This window comes from Tamandua tetradactyla, chromosome 16, assembly GCF_023851605.1.
Source record: "Tamandua tetradactyla isolate mTamTet1 chromosome 16, mTamTet1.pri, whole genome shotgun sequence".
NCBI classification, from domain to species: Eukaryota; Metazoa; Chordata; class Mammalia; order Pilosa; family Myrmecophagidae; genus Tamandua; species Tamandua tetradactyla.
In genome coordinates this window covers 65,639,369-65,662,070 of record NC_135342.1, presented here as the reverse complement: position 1 = coordinate 65,662,070, position 22,702 = coordinate 65,639,369, and the positions used below count along the sequence as shown (strand labels likewise).

The following is a 22,702-nucleotide window of genomic DNA, read 5'->3' as shown; positions in this document are numbered from 1 at the left end:
TTTAGAAATGCTTTGTAGTTTTCTGAATACAGGTCTCTGCAGGTTTGAAATTTTTATGTACCCCCAGAAAAGCCTTATTCTTCTAATCCTGATTCAATATTATAGGGTGGAACCCTTTGATTAGAGTGTTTCCATGGAGATATAATCCACTCAGTTGTTGGTATGACCTTTTGATTAGATGGAGATGTGATTCCACCCATTCAAGGTGGGTCTTGATTACTTTACTGGAGTCCTTTAAAAGGGTGACATTTTAGAAAAGGATGGTTGTTTCAGAGCTGATATAGAAATGTTTGGAGAAGCAGAAAGAAAATGCCCATGCTAGTTTCTAAGTATTATTTACTTCAGAATACTTTCATCCTGATCCAATCTTGTGGGGATAGCCGTTTCTTTTAATCTTGATTCAATACTGTAGGTTGGAAACTTTTGATTTGGTTATATTCATGTAGACATGATACATCCAATTGTGAGTGTGATCTGGAAATATGACTCTACCCATTCCAGGTGGGTCTTGATTAGTTTATTAGAGTCTTTAAAAGGGGAGACATTTTGGAGAAACCTCAGAAACAACAGAGCTGACAGAAACCTCAGAAGAACTGACATAGATGCTGACACTTGGAGAACAGAGACACAGATGTTTGGAGCCCAGCAGATATTGCCATGAGATGTTAAGCAAGCCAGAATCTGGAGAGAGCCAAGGGAAGCCAAGAGAAGAAAACCAGTCCTGGAGAAGCAAAGTGAGGAGCCCCCACAGGAACAGAGGCTAAAAGCAATAGTGCCCTGGAGTAAGGGACCAGCAGATGCCAGCCACTTGACTTACCAGCTGACAGAGATATTCCTGACCTATCAGGTTTTCTTGAGTGAATTGGTGCCTTAATTTGAACACTTTCATTTCTTTAGAATTGTAAACTTGGAACTTATTAAATTCCCTTTCTAAAAGCTGTTCCATTTCTTGTATATTTCATTCCAGCAGCTTACAAACTGGTACGACACCCTGAGGAAAACTGTTTAAAATCAGAAACCAAAGGACCAACAGACACCAGCCACATGCCTTCCTGGCTGACAGAGGTGTTCCAGACTCATCAGCCTTTCTTGAGTCAAGGCATCTTTCCCTGAATGCCTTGCTTAGAAATTTTCATGGCCTTAAAATTGCAAACTTATAACTTAATAAATTCCTTTTTTAAAAGCCATTCCATCTCTGGCATATTAAAAAAAAGGTCCTTTACGTCTTTGATTAAATTTATTCCTAGATATTCAATTTTTTAAGTTCCTATTGTAAATGGAATATTTTTAATTTCCTCCTGAGAGTGATCATTACTACTGTATAGAAGCACTTCTGATTTTTGCATCTTGATCTTGTATCCTGCCACTTTGTTGAGTTTATTTATTAGCTCTAATAGCTTTGTCACAGAATTTTGGGGACTTTCTAAATATGGGATCATGTCATCTGCAAATAGTGAAAGTTTTACTTTCCCTTTCTGATTTAGATGCCTTTTATTTCTTTTTCTTGCCTAATTTCTCTAGTTGGAACTTCTGGCACAGTTTTGAATAACAGTGGTGACATTGGGCATGCTTGTCTTTTTGTCAATCTTATAAGGGAAGCATCCAGTCTTTCACCATTGAGTACAATGTTAGTTGTGGGTTTTCATGTATGCTTTTTATCATCCTGAGGAAGTTTCCTTTCATTCCTGCCTTTCAAAGTGTTTCTCTCAAAAAAGGATGCTGAATTTTGTCTCATGCTTTTCTCCATCAATCACTAACTAAATCCTAGACAAGAGAGAAAAACTGACTTTCAGAATAGCCTCAAAAGATGGTCAGATTCCCAGATATCAGATGCTCAGATATCAGCAAAAACTTACAAGTCATACTAAGAAAGTATGGCTGAACCAAAGGAAAAAATTAAAAAGTTTAAGTAGATACATAATTTGGAACAAGTTATCAAAGATGTTCAAACAAATCTCCAAAATCAATTCAGGGAGCTGAAGGAAAATATGACTAAAGAGAAAAATGACATTAAGAGCACACTAGCTGAGCATTAAGAAGAATTTGAAAGTATGAGAAGAAAAAAAAACAGAATTTATGGGAATAAAAGGCACAAGAGATGAGATTTAAAATATGCTAGAGGCATATAACAGCAGATTTGAAGAGGTAGAAGAAAGGGTCAGTAACCTAAAAGATATGACATCTGAAATCAAACAGATGAAAAAATAGTTAAAAGATTGGGGTAAAAATGATCAGGGTCTCAGCAACAGACTGCGTTAACCATAGGACAGACATTGCATCTGTATTCCACAATAGTATAAGAGACAACACATAGAGATAACAACCCCACAAAGAGAGGCTGCCGTGACCAAGAAAGAGAATTAAAATATTTTGTAGTTACTAGGAGTTTGGGGTAAAGAGTTATATAAGATTATGGGGACTAAGGGCTCTCCCTCCATCAATGTCCTGTAAATGAGAAGATTCTTTTTCAGATTTTCTGAAGAGTTAAATTCTGCCAGGTCAGCAGATAATCCATGCAGTTCAATTTGCAGTGGTCACAGTCTTGGGAAGGCTGATAGCACCTGAAGATTACAAATCCATGTAAACCCAACATTGCATTCAATTGTGGGCATAAGTCACCTCTGAAGTCTACTGTAGGAGGGTGTTTCCTAGAGTACTGTGGGTGGAAAGAAAAATGTTTATGGGGAATAATAAGGGGTAATTCCTGCTGATTTAACTGTATACATGCTTGAGTTCTATTCATTGACAACAAGGTACCAGGCAGAGGAACATTATGGGGAGGTTTTAGATACCAGATATTCTTCCCCTGCAAATTATGAGTCCTCCAACATGACATTAATCATTAGCGTACACATAAGAAGGGTCCACATAAGTACACATAAGGTTCCCATGGGAATAGGAGGCCCCAGATTGGTCATAAAAATTTTTAACAAGCAGTTTTTCAGTCAGATTACAATATTTTAATTGATTCCTATTCCCCATGGGTTTAAGAGTCTCAACCAGTGCCTTCATAGACCAGTAATAAGGCCAAAGGACCTCATTTTCTCCCATTTGTATGGTCTGAGGCATAGGCAACACCACATTATTACCATTCCCCCTTTTAGGCTGTAAAGCAGCTGGCCCTTTAATTTGTATTCTCAGGTCCTGCATTGGTCCTGCTATTATCATTTCAATAAGATCTGGGGCTACAGCCTATGGTGTTGCATTCAAGCAAATTAAGGCTTGATAAAGTTTCTTATTCCACTGTTGCAAGAACCTCTTACTGTATCTTAGCTGTGTGCTGGTTTGAAAAGATGTATGTACCCTAGAAAAGCCATGTTTTAATCCTAATCCCATTTTGTAAAGGCAGCTGTTTCTTATGTGATTTAATCAAGAGTGGTTGTTAAACTGGATTAGGTAGAGACATGTCTCCACCCATTTGGGTGGGTCTTGATTGGTTTATTGGAGTCCTATAAAAGAGGAAACATTTTGGAGAATGAGAGATTCAGAGAGAGCAGAGCAGAATGACATAGCCACGAGAAGCAGAGTCCACCAGCCAGCAACCTTTGGAGATGAAGAAGGCAGTGCTTCCCAGGGAGCTTCATGAAACAGGAAGCCAGGAGAAGAAGCTAGTGTGTGACACCATGTTTGCCATGTGCCCTTCCAGATGAGAGAGGAACCCTGTCTGTGTTCACCATGTGCCTTTCCAGATGAGAAACTCTGAACTTCACCAGCCTTCTTGAATCAAGGTATCTTTCCCTGGATGCCTTAGATTGAATATTTCTATAGACTTGCTTTAATTAGGCCATCTTCTTGGCCTTAGGACTATAAACTAGCAACTTATTAAACTCCCCTTTTAAAAGCCATTCTGTTTCTGGTATATTGCATTCTGGCGGCTAGCAAACTAGAACAAGCTCTTTCTTTAACAGAGTATTCATTCTTTCAATAAGGTCTGCATCTGTGGGATTGTAGAGTAGACAGAACATCCACATGATGTCCTGATCTATGGCCTAGAATTGGGCTATTGGCCCAGTGAAACAGGTCCCTCAATCACTGTTTATCTGTGTAGGCACTCCATACAGAGTGCTCACTTTATTCAAACATGTGATGGTAGCCCTCTGATTTGCCTTCCCTACTGGGAAAACTAACAGCAGTCCTATAGCCAAGTCCACAGCAGTAAAAGCATACCTTGCCACCTCTGAGAACAGAAGGGGACCAGTGCAATCCACTTGCCACTGGGTCCCTGGGATTTATGACTGGCTGATGTGTTTCATCTGGTGTGGCAGTTCATGTGGTCAACCCAGGGAGCACAAAGGGCACTCTCTAACGATGTTCACTGGCTGCTGGCATGTGATTGGCAGCTGGAACTTTCATTGTTGACAGGTGTCCCAGATGTCTTTTCACAATTCTTGTGCCTAGAGGTCATGACCTATGACTGTCCATTGTTTCTGCTTCCAGGTTGCTATACAGGTCATAAGTCCTTTGTAAACAGCTTAACTGTTGGTACAGATGGTTAGCACATCTCCTAGCTGATGCACTATTACCATCCATACTGCTCTTAACTTAGCCTATTGATTACTTTGCGTAACACTATATGGTGGGAATGTGTTGTACATATAACACTATATGGTACTGTGTTGTACTGCCACAGCTGTCAATGTGGGAGGCTGCCCACTAGCAGACCCATCAGTGTACCAAGCAGACTTAGGAATGGTATCTGAGCCTTCTATAGTGGGCATTTCGACAACTATTTCAGATGCAGCAACTATAGCTATTAAATCTAAATCAGACACTGGTCTGAAAATCTTGTGCATTTCTATACTCAGAGCACTGGTATTGAAAGTGCTGCACTGTAGCAGGTAGGCTTTCTATTTGGTCAGCTTGATCAGTTGGGCACTGCCAAAGCATGGCTTAGAAGCTGTGTCAGTAGTTCACCACTGAATAAGGATCAAGGTGACTGGGCATTTTTGCATCAGTCCCTCTACTTGCAATAAGGCATTATATGCAGCACACAGTTGCTTTTCTACAGAGCTCTCAGTTCTGCCCCTTTCCATAATTGTGACCATAATCTAAAGGGCATTCCTTTAGAACGTTGCCTCTGCCAAAGATCCCACCAATATCAGTGCTGTCCACCTCCAATTCACAGAAGGGGTCTGAATTTAGGCCCCCCAGTGGTTGTGCCTGTGCTGTTGCCCTGTTTGCCATTTCAAAAGCAGGGAGCCTCCCATTTCCAAGTATGACCTTCTCTAATTAGCATTTATAAAGATTTTAATATTTGGTTTAAGTTAGGAATAAAAGGTTTCCAATACCCAACAACCCCAAGAAACCCATTAGTTGTTTTGGTGTATGAGGCACAGGAAAACATTTTACCTTATCCATTACTACAGAAAGATAATTTTTGACTTACCCAACCATACAACACTTAATAATTTGACAGGGCCGCCAAGACATTGCAGTTTGTCATGATCAGTTGCCCATTTCTGACTCTCAAGGTCAGATAACAATGAGCATGAGTCTTCTTTTAGTTCTGAAAGAGATCTACTGGTTAAAATGACATCATCAATATAGTGAAATAGACTCTTCCACTTAGCCAAATCCTTTGCCAAAGGCTTTGGCAGATGGTTGGACTATGTAAATAGCCTCATGAGAGCCTGGTGAAAATCCTTTGTTCTCTTTCCCAGCTGAAGGCAAAAGCAGGTTGGCTGGCTTTATGTAAGGGAATACTAAAGAAAATATTGGTTAAATTTAAAACAGTGATAATAACATAATTGACTGCTAATTCCTTGTAGTAAAGAGGCAACCTTTGGAATCACTGCATACAAACGTGGCATTACTTTAACCTTCGCTTCCCATTTCATGTTATTCAGTGGCAGTCTAGTCCCACATGGGAACTAAGATCTTTTGGTCAGAAGGGGATACTGGGGCTGTCACAGCAGCAGTGGCACTCTCAGCATCACCCTCCCCCCGCTGGAGGGGGCAGTGAGGGTGCTGAATGTGTTTTGACTTAACTTTTTGTTGGACATGCTTCCTTTCCTTGTTTTCAATATCCCAGTCAGACTGGGGCTTATCATCATCTGAGAAGAAATCAACTCCTGTTGATTTCTCCCATATTTTAGTGTCCCATATTTTAGTGTCCCAGTCAGGAGAAGTCAGGATACAGCTCAGTTGCCCCTTGTCTACACCCTTGCCTACTCCCTCTTACTCTAGCATACTAGCATGCTAACCTTTCTAAACTCTCATCTGCATGGTGTGGCCTCTCATTCAATATATCCTTCAAATCTGCTTGGGCTATTTTCAAATCCCTTTCTAACTTAACTTCTTCTTTTAGGTGGTGAACTACAGCTTTAGTGGCCAGGGCCTCTCCTGTGGCTGAGCACATAGCCGCAGTGGCCTGATGGTGCTCCTTTTTCTTATAAAATCCTAACTTTCCTGCCTGCTACAGGAGTACTAACACTAGAAGGGTAGCCACCCCTCCCCATATGATATTAGAGGCCAAGTTGGAACTTCCCCCACAAAGTCTCCCTTGCCAAGACTCATGCCTGCTATGGCTGGCAGCCCTTTGGCGAGCCAGCCAGGAGACAAAAGTTTTATACAATGGGCCTTTAGGAAAGAGTGAAGTAGTCTCAGTAAATTGGTTCTAACTATTGCACTAGAATTTTCATTTTCATATTTCTAGCATTAAAACATTACTAAAATTACTAAAATTTTATCAAATTACTAAAAGTATTATAAAATAGGAGCTTGCTTCTGATCAGCTCATTCTCCTCTTGGGAGTATTGCCATCCAGAAAACTTTTTGAGTGTTTAAAAAGCCCATGGAAACTCACATAAGCACTGCAATCTTTACAGAAATCCAAAAGAACTGAAAAATTTTAGAAAAAGTCAAAGGATTCTTTAAACTCTACAAGTGTGTCAGCCACCTCATGACTCTGCCCTTAGTGGACTTCTTTGCCATTAAATTCAAGTGATATGGGTGGAGGTCAGTCTTCTGGTTTGTTAGACAGAATTGCCTTCATTCTCAATAAACATCAAGATCAAACCCAAATGAGGCTGACATTTCTCCTGAAGTCATCTATTGTTTTCAGACAAAGGGAACCTTTTCATTGGTGATGTATAAAACTGTTCCATGGCATCACTTTAGCAAAAGAGTGAAAACCAGGAATTTGACCTGTTATAGAACTGAGCTCAAGGTGGTAAGCTATGGCTACAAAACAAAAACCAAATTAAAAAAAAAAACAAAGAAACAAAAAACTCAGCATTTACATCAAAATAACTTCTTCGCTGAAATAAGCCAGAGGTGAATGTTTTCTTGACTCACTGTTATTTAAGCTCAAGTTATATAATATTAACCATAAAGACTATAATACTTGTTTTAAAATACTATGCCTTTCTTATGGTTTAAATAAGTTAAAAACATTTTATAAGGGTAATGTACTTGGTAAAAACTTCAAATAGTGAAAATTAAGTCTCTCATCCATACCTAACCCCCAGTTCCTCAAAAGCAACTATCATTAGTGTCTTATGCATCCATAAGAGGTACACAATGTGTGTATACTTACACTTATACGTTATATATACACGTAAAATAAATATACTTGCATATTTTACACAAATATTAGCGTATTATGGTTACTGTTTTGCCATTGTATTTTTTTTTACCTTTACAATAGTTCATGTAAGAACTTTATATTTATATTTATAGTGTTAATTAATGGGACACATGAGTCTATACAACCCCTTTCAATCATCTTCACCTTCAATATGGTTATATTATTTATAGACCCACTAGTGAACCACCTTCACTTCTATCTGTTCCCTTACATTTGAGTTCAACCTCATTAGCAAACCCATCTCAAGCATCTGTGTACCTCTAGGTCCCCTATATTCTGTATTTATAAGCCTCTGATTTTACCTTTACCATGGTTATAAAAGTGGAATCATACAGTATCTATCCTTCTGTGTCTGGCTTATTTCATCCAGCATTATGTCCTCAAGGCTTATCCTTCTTGTCATGTGGTTCAGGACGTAATTTCATCTTACTGCTGTATAATATTCCATCATATGTCTATACCACATTTTGTTTATCCACTCTTCTGTTGATGGACACTTAGATTGTGTCCATCTTTTGGTGATTGTGAATAGTGCTGCTATGAACATCGCTGTTCAAATCTGTTTTTGTCACTGCTTTCAACTGTTCTGTATATATGCCAAATAGTGCTATTGCTGGTCATTGGAAAACTCGATATTTAGTTTTCTGAGAACCTGCCATACTGTCTTCCATTGTGGCTGCATCACTATGCATTCCCACCAGCAGTGCATAAGTGTTCAAATTTCTCCACATCCTCTCCAACATTTGTGGTTTTCTGCTTGTTTAATAGCTGCCATTCTTATAGGTGTGGGGTAGTATATCATTGTACTCTTGATCTGCATTTCCCTTGTAACTAATGAAAATGAGCATCTCTTAAAGTGCTTTTGAGCCATCTGTATTTGCTCTTCAGAAGAAATGCCTATTCATATCTTTAGCCCATTTTATACTTTGGTTGTTTGTTCTTTTGTTGTTGAGTTGGATGATTTCTTTATGTATACAGGATATCAGACCTCTGCCCAATGTGTGATTTCCAAATATTTTCTCCCATTGAGTTGGCTGCCTCTTCACCTTTTTGGCAAAGTTTTTGATGCATAAAAGCATTTGATTTTGTGGAGTTCCCATTTATCTATTTTTTCTTTTGTTGCTTGTGCTTTGTGTATAAAGTTTAGGAAGCTATCTCCTATTACTAGGTCTTAAAGATGTTTCCCTACATTTTCTTCTAGGATCTTTATGGTACTGGATCTTATATTTAGGTATTTGATCCACTTTGAGTTAATTTTTATATAGAGTGTAAAGTAAAGGTCCTCTTTCATTCTTCTGGCAATTGATATCCAGTTTTACTGAAAAAACTATTTTGTCCCAGTTCAGTAGATTTGGGGGCCTTGTTGAAGATCAGTTGGCCATCAATTTGGTGGTCTGTTTCTGCACCCTCAATTAGATTCTATCTTTGTGCCAATACCATGCTGTTTTGACCACTATGGCTTTATAATAAGTTTTAAAGTTGGGGAGTGTTAATCTTCCCACTTCATTTTTTTTTTAGGATGCTTTTAGCTATTCAGGGTCTCTTTCTCTTCCAAATGAATTTGGTAACTAGCTTTTCCAAGTCTTCAAAGTAGGTTGTTGGAATTTTGATTGTTTCTGCACTGAATGTGTAGATCAGAATTGACATCTTAACTACATTTAACCTTCCTATCCATGAGCATGGAATGTCTTTGCATCTATTTAGATCTTCTTTGATTTCTTTGAACAATGTTATATAGTTCTCTACTTACAAGTCCTTTACATCCCTAATTAATTTCATTCCTAGGTACTTGATTCTTTTAGTTGCTATCTTGAATGGAATTTTTTCCCTTAATTGAATCCTCCATTAGGTCATTGCTTATTTACAGAAACATTACTGATTTTTCCACATTAATTTTATATCCTGCCACCATACTGAATTTGTTTATTAGCTCAAGTAACTTTGTTGTAGATTTCTCAGGATTTTCCAAGTATAGTATCATGTCATCTGTAAATAATAAAAGTTTTACTTCCTCCTTTTCAATTTGGATGCCTTTATTTCTTTTTCTTGCCTGATGGCTCTTACTAGAACTTCTAGTACAATGATGAATAATAGTGGTGAAAGAGGGCATCTTTGTCTCATTTCTGATCTTAGGGGGAAAGCTTTCAGCCTCCCCAATTGAGTATGATGCTGACTATGGGTTTTTCATACATGCCTTTTATCATGTTAGGGAAATTACTTTGGATTCCTGCCTTTTGGTGTGTTTTCATCAGAAAAGGATGCTGAATTTTGTCAAATGCTTTTTCAGTATCAATCAAGATCATATGATTTTTTCCTTTTGATTTGTTGATGTGCTGTATTACCTTAACTGATTTTCTTGTGTTGAACCATCCATACATTCCTGGTATGAACCCCACTTGGTCATGGTGTATAAATCTTTTAATGTGCTGTTACATTCAATTTCCTATATTTTGTTGAGAATTTTTGCATCTATGTTCATAAGGGAGATTGGCCTGTAGTTTTCCTTTCTTGTAACATCTTTACTTGGTTTTGGTATTAAAGTGATGTTAGCTTCATAAAATGAGTTAGGTAGTGTTCCTTTTCCCTCAATTTTTGGGAAAAATTTGAGCAGGATTGGTGTTAGTTCTTTTTGAAATGTTTGATAAAATTTCCCTGTGAAGCCCTCTGGCCCTGGGCTTTTCTTTGTAGAAAGATATTTGATGACTGTTAGGATCTCTTTACTTGTGATTGGTTTGTGAGATCTGTTTATTCTTGAGTCACTGTAGCTTCTTTGTGTGTTTCCAGGAATTTGTCCATTTCATCTAGGTTGTCTAATTTGTTCACATATAGCTGTTCATAGTATCCTCTTATTTTTATTTTTTTATTTCTTCAGGCTCAGTGGTAATGACCTCCCTCTCATTTCTGATTTTGTTTATTTGCATTCTCTCTCTTTTTTTCTTATGATTTTGATTTTCTTGAAGAGCCAACTCTTGTTGTTGTTGTTGTTGTTGTTGTTGTTTTTTATTCCTTCTAATGTTCTTTTGTTCTCCCATCTCTGCTTTAATCTTTGCTATTCGTCATCCTCTGTTTGCTTTGGGGGTAGTTGGCTATTCTTTCTCAAGTTCCTCCAGGTGAGCAGTTAATGCCTGGATTTTTGGTCTTTCTTCTTTTTTTAATATAGGTATTTAGGGCAATAAATTTCCCTCTCAGCACAGCCTTTGCTGCATCCCATAAGTTTTGATATGTTGTATTCTCATTTTCATTCATCTCCAGATAGCTATTGATTTCTCTAGCAATTTCTTCTTTGACCCACTCATTGTTTAAGTGTGTGTTATTTAATCTTCATATCTCTGTGAAAGTTCTTGTTCTTTGGTGATTATTGATTTCCAGCTTTACTCCATTGTGATCAGAGAAAGTGCTTTGAATAATTTTTAAATATATAAAGACCTCTTTTGTGCTCCAACATAAGATCTATACTGGAGAATGTTCCATAAGCACTAGAGAAGAATGTATATCCTGGTGTTTGAGGGTATAACGACTTATATGTCTATTAGGTATAAGTCATTTATCAAATTGCTCAACTTCTGCATTTCTTTGTTGATCTTCTGTCTGGTTGTTCTGTCGATAGAGGAGAGTGGTGTTTGAAGTCTTCTACTATTGTTGTTGAAATGTTTTGCCAGTGTCTATATCATGAATTTTGGAGTTCCTTGATTGAGAGCATAGACATTTATGATTGTTATTTCTTCTTGGTTAATTGTCCCTTTTACTAGTATATAGTGTCCTTCTTTGTCTCTTATGATGTCTTTACTTTTTAAATCTATTTTGTCTGATATTAATATACCTACTCCTGCTTTCTTTTGGTTACAGCTTGCGTGGAATGTCTTTTTCCATCCTTTCACTTTCAGTGTATTTATATCCTTGTGTCTAAGATGAGTCTCTTATAAGCATCATATAGCTGGATTATACTTCTTCAACTATCCTGCAAATCTGTATCTTTTAATTGGTAGGTTTAGTCCATTAACATTCAAAGTTATTACTGTAAAGGCATTTCTTGAATCCACCATCTTATCCTTTGGATTTTATTTGTCAGATCTATATGTTCTTTTCCCTCTTTCTCTTTTTTTCCTTTAGGTTACCCTTACTGGTACTCTTTAATTCTGTGCCCTCCTCCAAACCTCCCTCTCCTGTCTTTTTTTTTAGGTGGCAGCACTTCCTTTAGTGTTTCTTGTAGAGCTGGTCTCTTGTTCACATATTCTTCTAGCCTTTGTTTGTCTGTGAAAATGTTAACCTCTCCCTCTCTTTTTGGGAACAATTTGGCTGGGTACAGAATTCTTGGCTGTAAGTCTTTCTCTTTCAGGATCTTAAATATGTCATACCACTCCTTTTTTGCTTCCCTAGTGCCAGTTCAGTAGTCTGAATTCAGTCTTATACAGTTTCCCTTGTATGTAGTAGATTGTTTTTCTCTTGCCGCTTTCAGGATTTTCTGTTTCTCTCTAACATTTGAAAGACTGATTAGTGTGTGTCTTGGGGTAGGACTCTTTGGATTTATTCTATTTGAAGTTCATTGGGCTTCTTTAATTTGCATATTTATATCTTTTATGAAGGTTGGGAAATTTTCCCCCATTATATCCTTAACTAATCTTCCTAGTCCTTTACTCTTCTCTTCTTCTGGGACACCAATGATTCTTACATTTGTGTGCTGTTTTTTTGTTTTCTTTTTCATTTCCCTGATATCCAAGTAAAACTTTTCCATCTTTTTTGTCATCTGCTCTTTTACATGTTCAAAATCAGTTGTCCTGTCCTCTGGTTCATTTATTCCTTCTTCTGCCTCCTCAAATCTGTTGTTGTTTGTCTCTAGTATATTTTTTATTTAGCCTACAGCATCTTTAATCTCTGTGATATCTGCTATTTTTCTGTTTATTCTTTCAAATTCCTCTTTATGCTCTTGCAGTGTCTTCTTGGTCTCCATTATGTAATTAGCCATCCCACTGATTTTATTTAGTAAAGTTATATGAAGATTTTGATTAGTTTTTCCAAAGTCTGTGTCTTCTGTTTTTAATTTGGTCATTAGACTAGCTGTATCTGTCTGCATCTTCATATGGTTAGTAATCTTCTGTTGTCTTTGCGGCCTGTAAATATCTTGATAGGGTTACTTTGGATGTTGTTTTCTTCAGTAATCTAAAGTTCCTTGCCCCGTTTCCCTATCTGTACACTCCTGATGGCTCTGGGTCTATGTCTGGCAATTGACATGCTAGGCTGTTTGCAGTAGCTGGCCATTCTCCAATTCTCTCCATCTCAATTCTTCTGCTTTTTCAACCAGGGTCTCCCTGTTTGATATTCCTCAAAACAGTCAAGATCATTCAAAACAAGGAAAGTCTGAGAAACTGCCAAGCCAAGAGGAGCCTAAGGAGCCATGATGATGAAAGGTAATGTAGTATCTTGGATGAGATGATAGGGAATATTATTTGCAGGATCTCACAACTCCACTCTGAACTTCTCCAGTGATAGAATGTGGAGAGTAGCATTAGTCTGAGCCCTTTCATCCTGGCCAATATCTTCTCTGTTTTGGATCTTGCGTATCCAGGCTGTGAGCGCTCACTATCATACCCAGGCCATACCGCCTCTGCCGTTGTATTTTTAAAATCCGTTTTATTCTGAAAAGTACATACACATATACAGAAAAAACAGGTTAAAACATAAATGTATAGAGATCAACTTCCAGCATGATGCTGTAAGGAACTCCACTGGCCCACTCCCCTGTAAAATTACTGAAAACTATTAAAAAAACAAACAACAAACAAATATTTAAAGCCTCTAAAAAGAAATGGTCTTAAAAGGAAACAACAAACAATGACACATATATTCAAGAAAATCTATGAAAATTCAGTAAGAAAGGCAAGGGTCTTGGCATTTGAGCTAAGACTGCTCCCTCCCTGTCATCTTCCAGCTCATTCAGGCAGACACTTCATTCCAAACTGCTGCAGCAAGGAACACAGGAATTCCGGACCTCTGAACTCCCACCCAAGTGTGTTCTTCCTGGGAGGAGCTGGGCCTCAGTGTTTCTCATCCTGCCCCCACTGCCTCCTGCTAAGGTTCAGCCATAGACTAAAGCAGTTGAGAACTGGGGGCCCCTCATTCTGCCAAACTCCCACTTGGGGGATGGAGGCTCTACCTTGATCATGCCGTACTAAGACTATTGGGGCCCCAATAGACCCATAGACTCATGAGGTGTATGGTTCCATGCCAAGAGAGGCAAGCAAAGAGAACCAAAGACTACTGTTCTACCCGCCCCTCCCCCTGAGCACTCAACTAACAGGAGGGTGTCACTCAGGGAGAAGCTTGCCATTTTTCCCACTCCCAGCTCCTAAGACGTGGCTCAGAGATTTTTCCTGGAGGAAAAGCGAGCCTTAAAATAGTTCCCAGTTTCCTCCCAAAGGAACTGACTTCATTTGCAAGAGAGTGTAGGGAAGTTTAAACTTCAGCACAGTCTCAAGAAAAGTGGAGTTTTTGGAGAATGGCAATTGTCAGGAGATTTGTAGATCTATAGAAAGATACAGCCTGGGCTGTAGGCTGGCCAGCTCAAAGGAGAGAGCCAGGGAATAAGACAGTTGGGAGGAGCTCTCCTGAGGTCATAAGAAATATTAAATACTGACCTCAGAATTCTGTCTTTTATCAAAAGAGCTACAATTTGATTTGATTGATTTGTAAAAGAATTAATGCCCCAGGGCATTGTTGTTGAAAATAAAAGAACTATTGCCAGAAATTAGTAGAGTTAACAGCTAGATATGATCAAGAAAAGCAGGGAAGAGAGCCTTATCAATACCACTGTCATCCCAGGGACAGGCAACATCAGAGGATTAACACTGTATGAGAGTGGGACTAATCCAGCCAATTTTTTTATTGTGTTGTTTATCTTTCTGTTAAGTTGAAGGATTTCTTTATATGTTCTGGATATTAAACCCTTACTAGATATGTAGTTTCCAAATATTTTCTCCCATTGTTAGCATGTCATTTTACATTTGTGACAAGTCCTTTGGGTAAGAAAAGTTTTTAATTTTGATGAGGTCCCATTTGTCTATTTATTTTTTTGTTGCTTGTGGTTTGTGTGTAAAGTCTAAGAAACCATTGCCTAACTCAAGACCCTGAAAATGCTTTCCTACATTTTCTTCTAGGAGTTTGGTGGTTCTCATTCTTATAACTAGGTCTTTTATTAATTTTTAGTAGGTTTTTATATAAAGTATGAAGTAAAAGTCCTCTTTTTTTTTGCAAATAGAGATCCAGCTTTCTCAGCAGCCATTTGTTGAAGAAGCTATCCTTTCCCCATTGAGTGGTTTTTGACCTCCTGTCAAAAATCAGTTGGCCATATATGCAAGTGTTTCTGAGCTCTCAATTGAATTCCATTGGTCTGTATGTCTGTCCTTGTGCCAGAACCGTGTTGTTTTGATTACGGTGGCTTTGTAACAAGTTTTAAGACCAGGAAGTGTGAGTTCTCCAACTTCATTCTTTCTTTTTGAGATAGCTTTAGCTATTCAGGGCCCCTTACCATTCCATACAAATTTGATGATTGGTTTTTCCATATCTGCAAAGAAGGCTATTGGAATTTTGATTGAGATTGTGTTTAATCTATAAATTGACATCTTAATATTTAGTCTTTCAACCCATGACTACGGAATGTCCTTCCATTTATCTAGTTTTTCTTTGAAATATAGGATGATAAGGTCAACATAAACATTAAGAAAGATATATTCTGATATAAAATCTTTATCTTCTAGCCAGAGTACTCAGATGGTTAAGAAAAACTTTTTGTAGCTTTTCATTAAGAGCAATTTAACAATCCACATTATTTTAAAGGAGAGCAGGTAAACTTTAGTTTTGTATGAACACATGATTGACACAAAAGCTCTTTTAAAGAAAAATATTATAAAGAGGCTAATCAATTTTTGGTCAGGGTTGGCTATGACAGTATTAACTTTTATAAACCTTCTATTACTTTCCATGTTAGTTCAGAGCTTGTAGTCACAATAAACAAAATTCATTTCCTCAAACCTACAACATTCCATATCCATTCAAGGGTTGTATTCAACAATGACTACAACAAACAGAATTCACTTTCTCAAATCTTCTACAACTTTCCATATTCATCCCACCTATACTTTTCATTTATCCCAACTGCATATACTCAGAAATAAATTTGATAAGAAAGTCACAAAGCTCTTTGAACATGCATTCTTCCTTCCAGTAACAGTATTCATGAAGTGGAGAAGAGACAGAGATACTGCAAAATAATGGAAGAAGGCAGAAATGTATGCTTGGGTTTGGAACACAGCCAGACATTTATATACTTTATGCTCCAAATAGACAAATGATTCCTTTACAATATGCCTAAAAGTTCTCAATCCAATCCAACATTATCTCCAAATGTCTAAGGAGATCAAGTTTGAAATGTAATCAGCTTTCCAATAATTAAGGGATCTATAGCCAGAAAAACTAAAATTTTTCGAATATTATTCCAGAGTGCTAAATAATACCAGGAATATATTAGGTCAGAAAATTAAGTTATGGCTTTAAAAAAATTAGTCCAAAGTCTCTTTATTCAATTGCTACTTTCTTATTTGAAGGTCTTACAAGTGTCATGTCTTCCATGAGATCTTCTTAGGTCATTCTTTATCAGCTTTTTAAATTCTTCCAGAATTTTTATTCCTTTGTTACTACTGTTTTATACTTTGCCCTGGTACAAATATATTCTAACTAGAATATAAACTCTTTGAAGCTAAGAATTATGTCTTCTCTATTCATGACAGAACTTACTAACAAAAATGTACTGACTGACGTTGACAAAGCACCCACAAATTCAAATTCTTCCACATACTGAGTTAACAAATGGCAAAGTAACTAAAAAGCCAAATTCTTTGAAATCCAGGTAATCAAAGTTATTTAAAAATCTCATTTATATTTCTTACTAAATGTAACTGATTTCTTAAATATGATATATTTGAAGCATCAGCATTTTCTCATCTTATTATATTATATAAATGTCATTCATTATTACCAGGTACATTGCTCAGTTTATGCAAACTCTTTAGCTAGGCTATTTTTGAGAGAAATTTTGAGAATGTACTTACAATACTAGCTTAATTTTTTAGTAAGTTTGCATGACTTTAGGGAGAACATAACCTAAGCACAATAAAATTGCATTTGTTTGGTTCAAAAATTCATCATAAAAACAGGAATCAGATTGGACTTTGTCACTGCACATTTCATAGCTGTGTTTGCTTTTTTAATTCCTTCTATTGGAGGCTAAAAAATCTGTTTTCATAATATCCTAGAATTATGAACAGCCTTAAAAGTACGTTGACATATGGGACACCTGGGTTCGATTCCCAGTCCATGCACCTAAAAAACAACAACAGCAACAGCAACAACAAAGTACATTGACTACCATGCTCTGGAAAACATGCTATAATTGTTTAATTTGTCCCAAGCCTAAATCCAGAAAAACTTTTCCATTTCTCTAAAAGACCTCTCATTTTACTTACTGAAATTTGGTAATTAGGTTTTAATAAGTTCTTCCTATCCCAAGGCTATTCATATATATATTTTATTAATTAACGGAAAAAAAGAAATTAACCCAACATTTAGAAATCATTCCATTCTACATATGCAATCAGTAATTCTTAACATCATCACATAGATGCATGATCATCATTTCTTAGTACATTTGCATTGGTTTAGAGGAACTAGCAACACAACAGAAAAAGATATAGAATGTTAATATAGAGAAAAGAAATAAAAGTAATAATAATAGTAAAAAAAAAAACCTATAGCTCAGATGCAGCTTCATTCAGTGTTTTAACATGATTACTTTACACTTAGGTATTATTGTACTGTCCATTTTTGAGTTTTTGTATCTAATCCTGTTGCACAGTCTGTATCCCTTCAGCTCCAATTACCCATTATCTTACCCTGTTTCTACCTCCTGCTGGACTCCGTTACCAATGACATATTCCAAGTTTATTCTCGAATGTCCGTTCACATCAGTGGGACCATACAGTATTTGTCCTTTAGTTTTGGGCTGGACTCACTCAGCATAATGATTATTAGTTACCATTGCAAAGGTACTATTGCAAAATATAATTTTAACAAACATGGCCTATTCCACAGCATTTTCTATGTCTACCATTTCTAATCTCCCAGCCCAGTTAAAAGAAACTTTAAACCACACCTCCCCCATCTTTCAGTACCCAGTTCTTTTCTCACCCCTGCCTTAGATGCCTAGGCCCTAGGGGCAGGTGTAGATGAGACATAAAGAATGATGACTGGATTTTAAAGTTTTAAGTGAGGGCAGTGGGATTTGAGAGTGTCTTTTTTTATTATTAATTTTTAATTTTTTAAAAAAATATAACAACCAACAAACTTAAACATTCTTAACATATGATCATTCTGTTCTACATATATAATCAGTAATTCACAGTATCACTACATAGTTGCATATTCATTATGATCATTTATTAGAACATTTGCATCAATTCAGAAAAAGAAAACAGAAAAAATTCATACATACCATACTCCTTACCCCCCCCTTTCACTGATCACTAGCGTTTCAATCTAAATTTATTTTAACATTTGTTCCCCATATTATTTATTTTTATTCTGTGTGTTTTACTTGTCTGTTGATAAGGTAGATAAAAGGAGCATCAGACACAAGGTTTTCACAATCACACAGTCACATTGTGAAAGCTATATCATTATACAATTATCTTCAAGAAACATGGCAACTGGAACACAGCTCTACATTTTCAGGCAGTTCCCTCCAGCCTGTCCATCATGTCTTGACTAACAAGGTGATATCTATTTAATGCATAAGAATAACCTCCAGGATAACCTCTCGACTCTGTTTGGATTTTCTCAGCCATTGACACTTTATTTTGTCTCATTTTGCTCTTCCCCTTTTTGGTCCAGAAGGTTTTCTGAATCCTTTGATGCTGAGTCCCAGCTCATTCTCAGATTTCTGTCCCATGTTGCCAGGAAGGTCCACACCCCTGGGAGTCATGTCCCACATAGGGGGAGGACAGTGAGTTTGCTTGTTGTGTTGGCTGGAAAGAGAGGCCACATCTGAGCAACAAAAGAGGTTCTCTTGGGGGTGACTCTTAGGCCTAATTTTAAGTAGACTTGACCTATCCTTTGCAGGGTTAAGTTTCATATGAACAAACCCCAAGATTAGGGACTCAGCTTATTGCTTTGGTTGTCCCCACTGCTTGTGAGAATATCAAGAATTCATTTGAGTTTTTATGTCCTTTTAATTATTCCCAATTATTAGATCTATTTCACTTAAAATTGACCCAGACAATTGTAAAAGGTCTTTTCCTCTTCCAGAGCCTTCTACTGCATTAGGGAAATTCCAGCGGTGGTTTCTTTCTAATGTCCAGTTTGTTTACAGTAATTACGAAAACTAGGACTTTAAACCCACTGCCCAGAGGCTTTTTCCTTCTGGGACTCCAGGAGTATATATACATATATGTATTTAGAATGGGCAATCAGACACAAATAGAAAGATACTCACAAGAAGCAAAAACAGAAATACTTTTGAGAAGGACAAATGAAGGATTTATGCCCCTTTGCAGGACAATTATCAGGCAGTTTCTCACCTCAACTTAAATCATATTGAAGCCAGATTGTGTTGCACAAACGAACCTTTTTCTCATAGACTCATAACTAGAATCTTTCCAATTTTTCCATACAGCCCCAAATTTCCCATTTTAAAGAATTTCTGTAATCAGTAACCAATTAGAAACACTTGACCAATACAAATGCAGTAAGCCACCAACTAACAAATTTAAAGATACTTAGCACTATACATTTAAGTATTACACCCATTTATAACCAGACTAAACTTACTAATTAACAATTAAACAAGCTTAAACACATACTATACTTCAGTAACACACCAGTTAACAGTTAAACAGGCATACTTAATTTCATTAAATACTAATTAATTGTTGGATTATTTATTTTCTAGGAATATATTCAGCAGACAAAATCAGCTCAGGACTTCAGACATTATACAGAATAGTGCACAAAAAGCAGAAAGGTGTAGAGGTCAGAGTAAAGGGAATCATTCTGGAAGTGAGATCCAGGCCTTCAAACCTAGGAGGGGACTCAAACTGCCATATTAACTCCCTGATTCACTTTTACCCTGATGACCCACTCACACAATCAGGTGTCTAGACTTGGAACTGGAAACAGTTTCTCACTTCGAAGCTTTTTAAGGCACTGAAACAGTCTTGTAGTGCTGGCAGAACAGAGAAAAACCCTATTACCAAGCCTCTGGGTTAACAAATGTCCAGTGGCCACAAAAGGCTTGGTTACCACATTTGCCTGCTCTGGTGGAGTTCCAGAACTTCAGGCAGTTGGATGCTTTAGAAATCTTTGTGGATTGCCAGATTGTTACTGGACAAAGACAGTTGTCCAGTTTGAGGATGTTGATGTTTGAGGATGTTTGAGGATGTTTGAGGATGTTGATCTTGTACCCTGCAACTTTGCCAAATTCATTTATTAGTTCTAGGTGCACTGTGTATTTGCCTGATGTGCAGGGGTTTCAAAGAGAGAAAGTTTATTGTGAGGCATGAAACAGGATATCAGATGCCCTAAAATCTGCCTTCCCAAACTGCAGTAATTCTGATAGTTTTATAGCATCAAACAGGAAGCAAGTTTTAGGATAATAACACAGTGGCTTCAGATCATGTAATTAGAGGTGATCTTATTATTGAGCATGTGCAGATTGGTTACATGCTTACTTACAGAATGCATGTAAGAAAACAGTGGCCATGATATGATGATGGGCTAGATTTTTAGTAGTATAATTAAGTATAGGTGACTTATAGGATAAGTCCATAGTATAATGAAGTATAGGTGACTTATAGGATAAGTCCGTAGTATAATGAAGTATAGGTGACTTATAAGATAAAGTCTAAGCTACTGAGCAGGTCAGATGGCTCATTATAGTTAGATTCAGCTTTAGTTATCAAGATAACTTTGGAATTGGGGTGGGTTAGTTCTGGGCTGACTGAAGACCTTTCATTAATAAAGATTAGAGGCTATCTTTAGTGATCACAAGACTCCAAAATTGAAAACTGGATAAAAATGGGTACAAGTGAGGGTCAATCACAATCACAAGGCACAAGATAAAGGCTATATAATCATTATCAGAGATCAAAGCAGTTGGATTACAGTTCAAAGATTTCAGGTTATTTCCTTCTGTCTACCCCAATGTATCCAAAAACAAAAAGTAATATCTATATAATGATTCAGCATCCATAATAATCTTGTAAATCCTAACTTCTTGGTTGCATGATTTCTTTTAGCAATGTTTTGGAGTTTTCTGTGTACAAGTCCTTTACATCCTTGCTTATATTTATTCCAATATTTGATTTTTTTAGTAGCTATTGTGAATAAGATTTTTTTTCTTGATTTCTTCTTCCAGTTGTTCATTGCTTGCTTATATAAACACTACTGATTTGGGGGTGTTGGTCTTGTATCCTGCCACTTTGCCAAATTCATTTATTAGTTCTAGATGTACTGTGTATTTCTCAGGATTTTCTGTACTTCTTCCTTCAATTTGGCTGCCTTTTACTTCTTTTTCTAGTCTAAATGCCCTGTAAAGAACTTCCAGTACGATGTTGAATAACAGTGGTGATAATGGGCATCCTTGTCCTATTCCTAAGACTAGAAGGAAAGCTTTCAATCTTTAACTGTTTAGAAGGATGTTAGCTGTGTGCTTTTCATATATGCCATTCATTGATTTCTCTATTCCTATTTTTCTAATAAATAAAAAACTTTTTGAAACTTGATAAAAATACTTATGAAGAAATTATGTTGGATTTTGTGAAATGCCTTTTCTGCATGAAAGGAAAGGAGATCTTTTTTTATTCCTTTCATTGAACCACCCTTGCACATGTAGGATAAAACCCACTTGATCGGGACTTCCTGGAAGATGGCGGCTTAGTAAGACGCGCGGATCTTAGTTTCTTCTCCAGGACACCTACTAGGGGAGTAGAAACGATACAGAAAGCGCCCAAAGCCACAACAGAGATAAAAAAGACAGCGTACCCCATCCTGGAACGGCTGGCTGGCTGAGAGAAGCAGCTCGGGTGAGATCGCCAAGGCGCGCGGGCCTTACCAGGCGGGGTGGCAAGCGGCCGGAGTTACTCCCTTCCCCCTTCCCGGGCCGGCTGGGAGAATTGGAGAGGTGGTCCCCTGAAACCAAGGCGACTGGCGCCCACACCACGCGCAGCCCCCGGACCAACTGAGAGAATTGGATCGGAAACCCCCAGGCCGCGGAGAACGGTGACCCCGTGACTCCCGGGGAACGTGCACTCTCTCGGGCGGGCCGCCGCCGCTGGCGCCCTCCCGCCACGCTTGTTGCCCAGGGCCGACTAGGAAATTCGGACGGGCTCTTTCCCTGGCTGCGGCGACCAGCAACCCTCCCTGCGTTCGGACACCCTCCCTGCATTCGGACCCCAGGCCGGCTCAAGCCGCTTCGGCTAGCGAACCCCCAGGACGGCGAGAGTTTTCCAAAGTTAAAGGTCCCACAGCACCTTTTCCTGGTGGGACCCGCAGACAAACGTGTGCCACGAGCGCCACCTACTGGGCAGGATAAGAAAAACAGAACCCAGAGATTTCACAGAAAAATATTACAACCTTGCTGGGTCCAACACCAAGAGAAATCTGAATAAATGCCCAGACGCCAGCAGCAGAAGATAACTGTCCACGCTCAAAAGATTGAGAATATGGCTCAGTCAAAGGAACAAACCAATAGCTCAAATGAGACACAAGAGCTGAGACAACTAATGCTGAATATACGAACAGAAATGGAAAACCTCTTCAAAAATGAAATCGATAAATTGAGGGAGGACATGAAGAGGACATGGGCTGAACATAAAGAAGAAATAGAAAAACTGAAAAAACAAATCGCAGAACTTATGGAAGTGAAGGATAAAGTAGCAAACATAGAAAAAATAATGGATAGCTACAGTGATAGATTTAAAAACCCACTTGATCATGGTGTATAATTCTTTTAATTTGCTGTTGGATTTGATTTTTAATTATTTTGCTAAGGATTTTTGCATCTATATTCAT

At 37.7% G+C, this 22,702-nt stretch overlaps 1 long non-coding RNA gene across 2 annotated transcripts in view; it reads left to right on the top strand.

Moving 5' to 3' along the window:
- Positions 1–22,702, top strand: part of LOC143659683 (uncharacterized) — a 271,825-nt gene that overhangs the window by 165,453 nt on the left and 83,670 nt on the right. For both annotated transcript variants that reach the window (XR_013163649.1, XR_013163648.1), the window contains exon 2: positions 12,888–12,993. This is a non-coding gene — a long non-coding RNA (uncharacterized LOC143659683). The remainder of the gene's footprint in view (positions 1–12,887; positions 12,994–22,702) is intronic.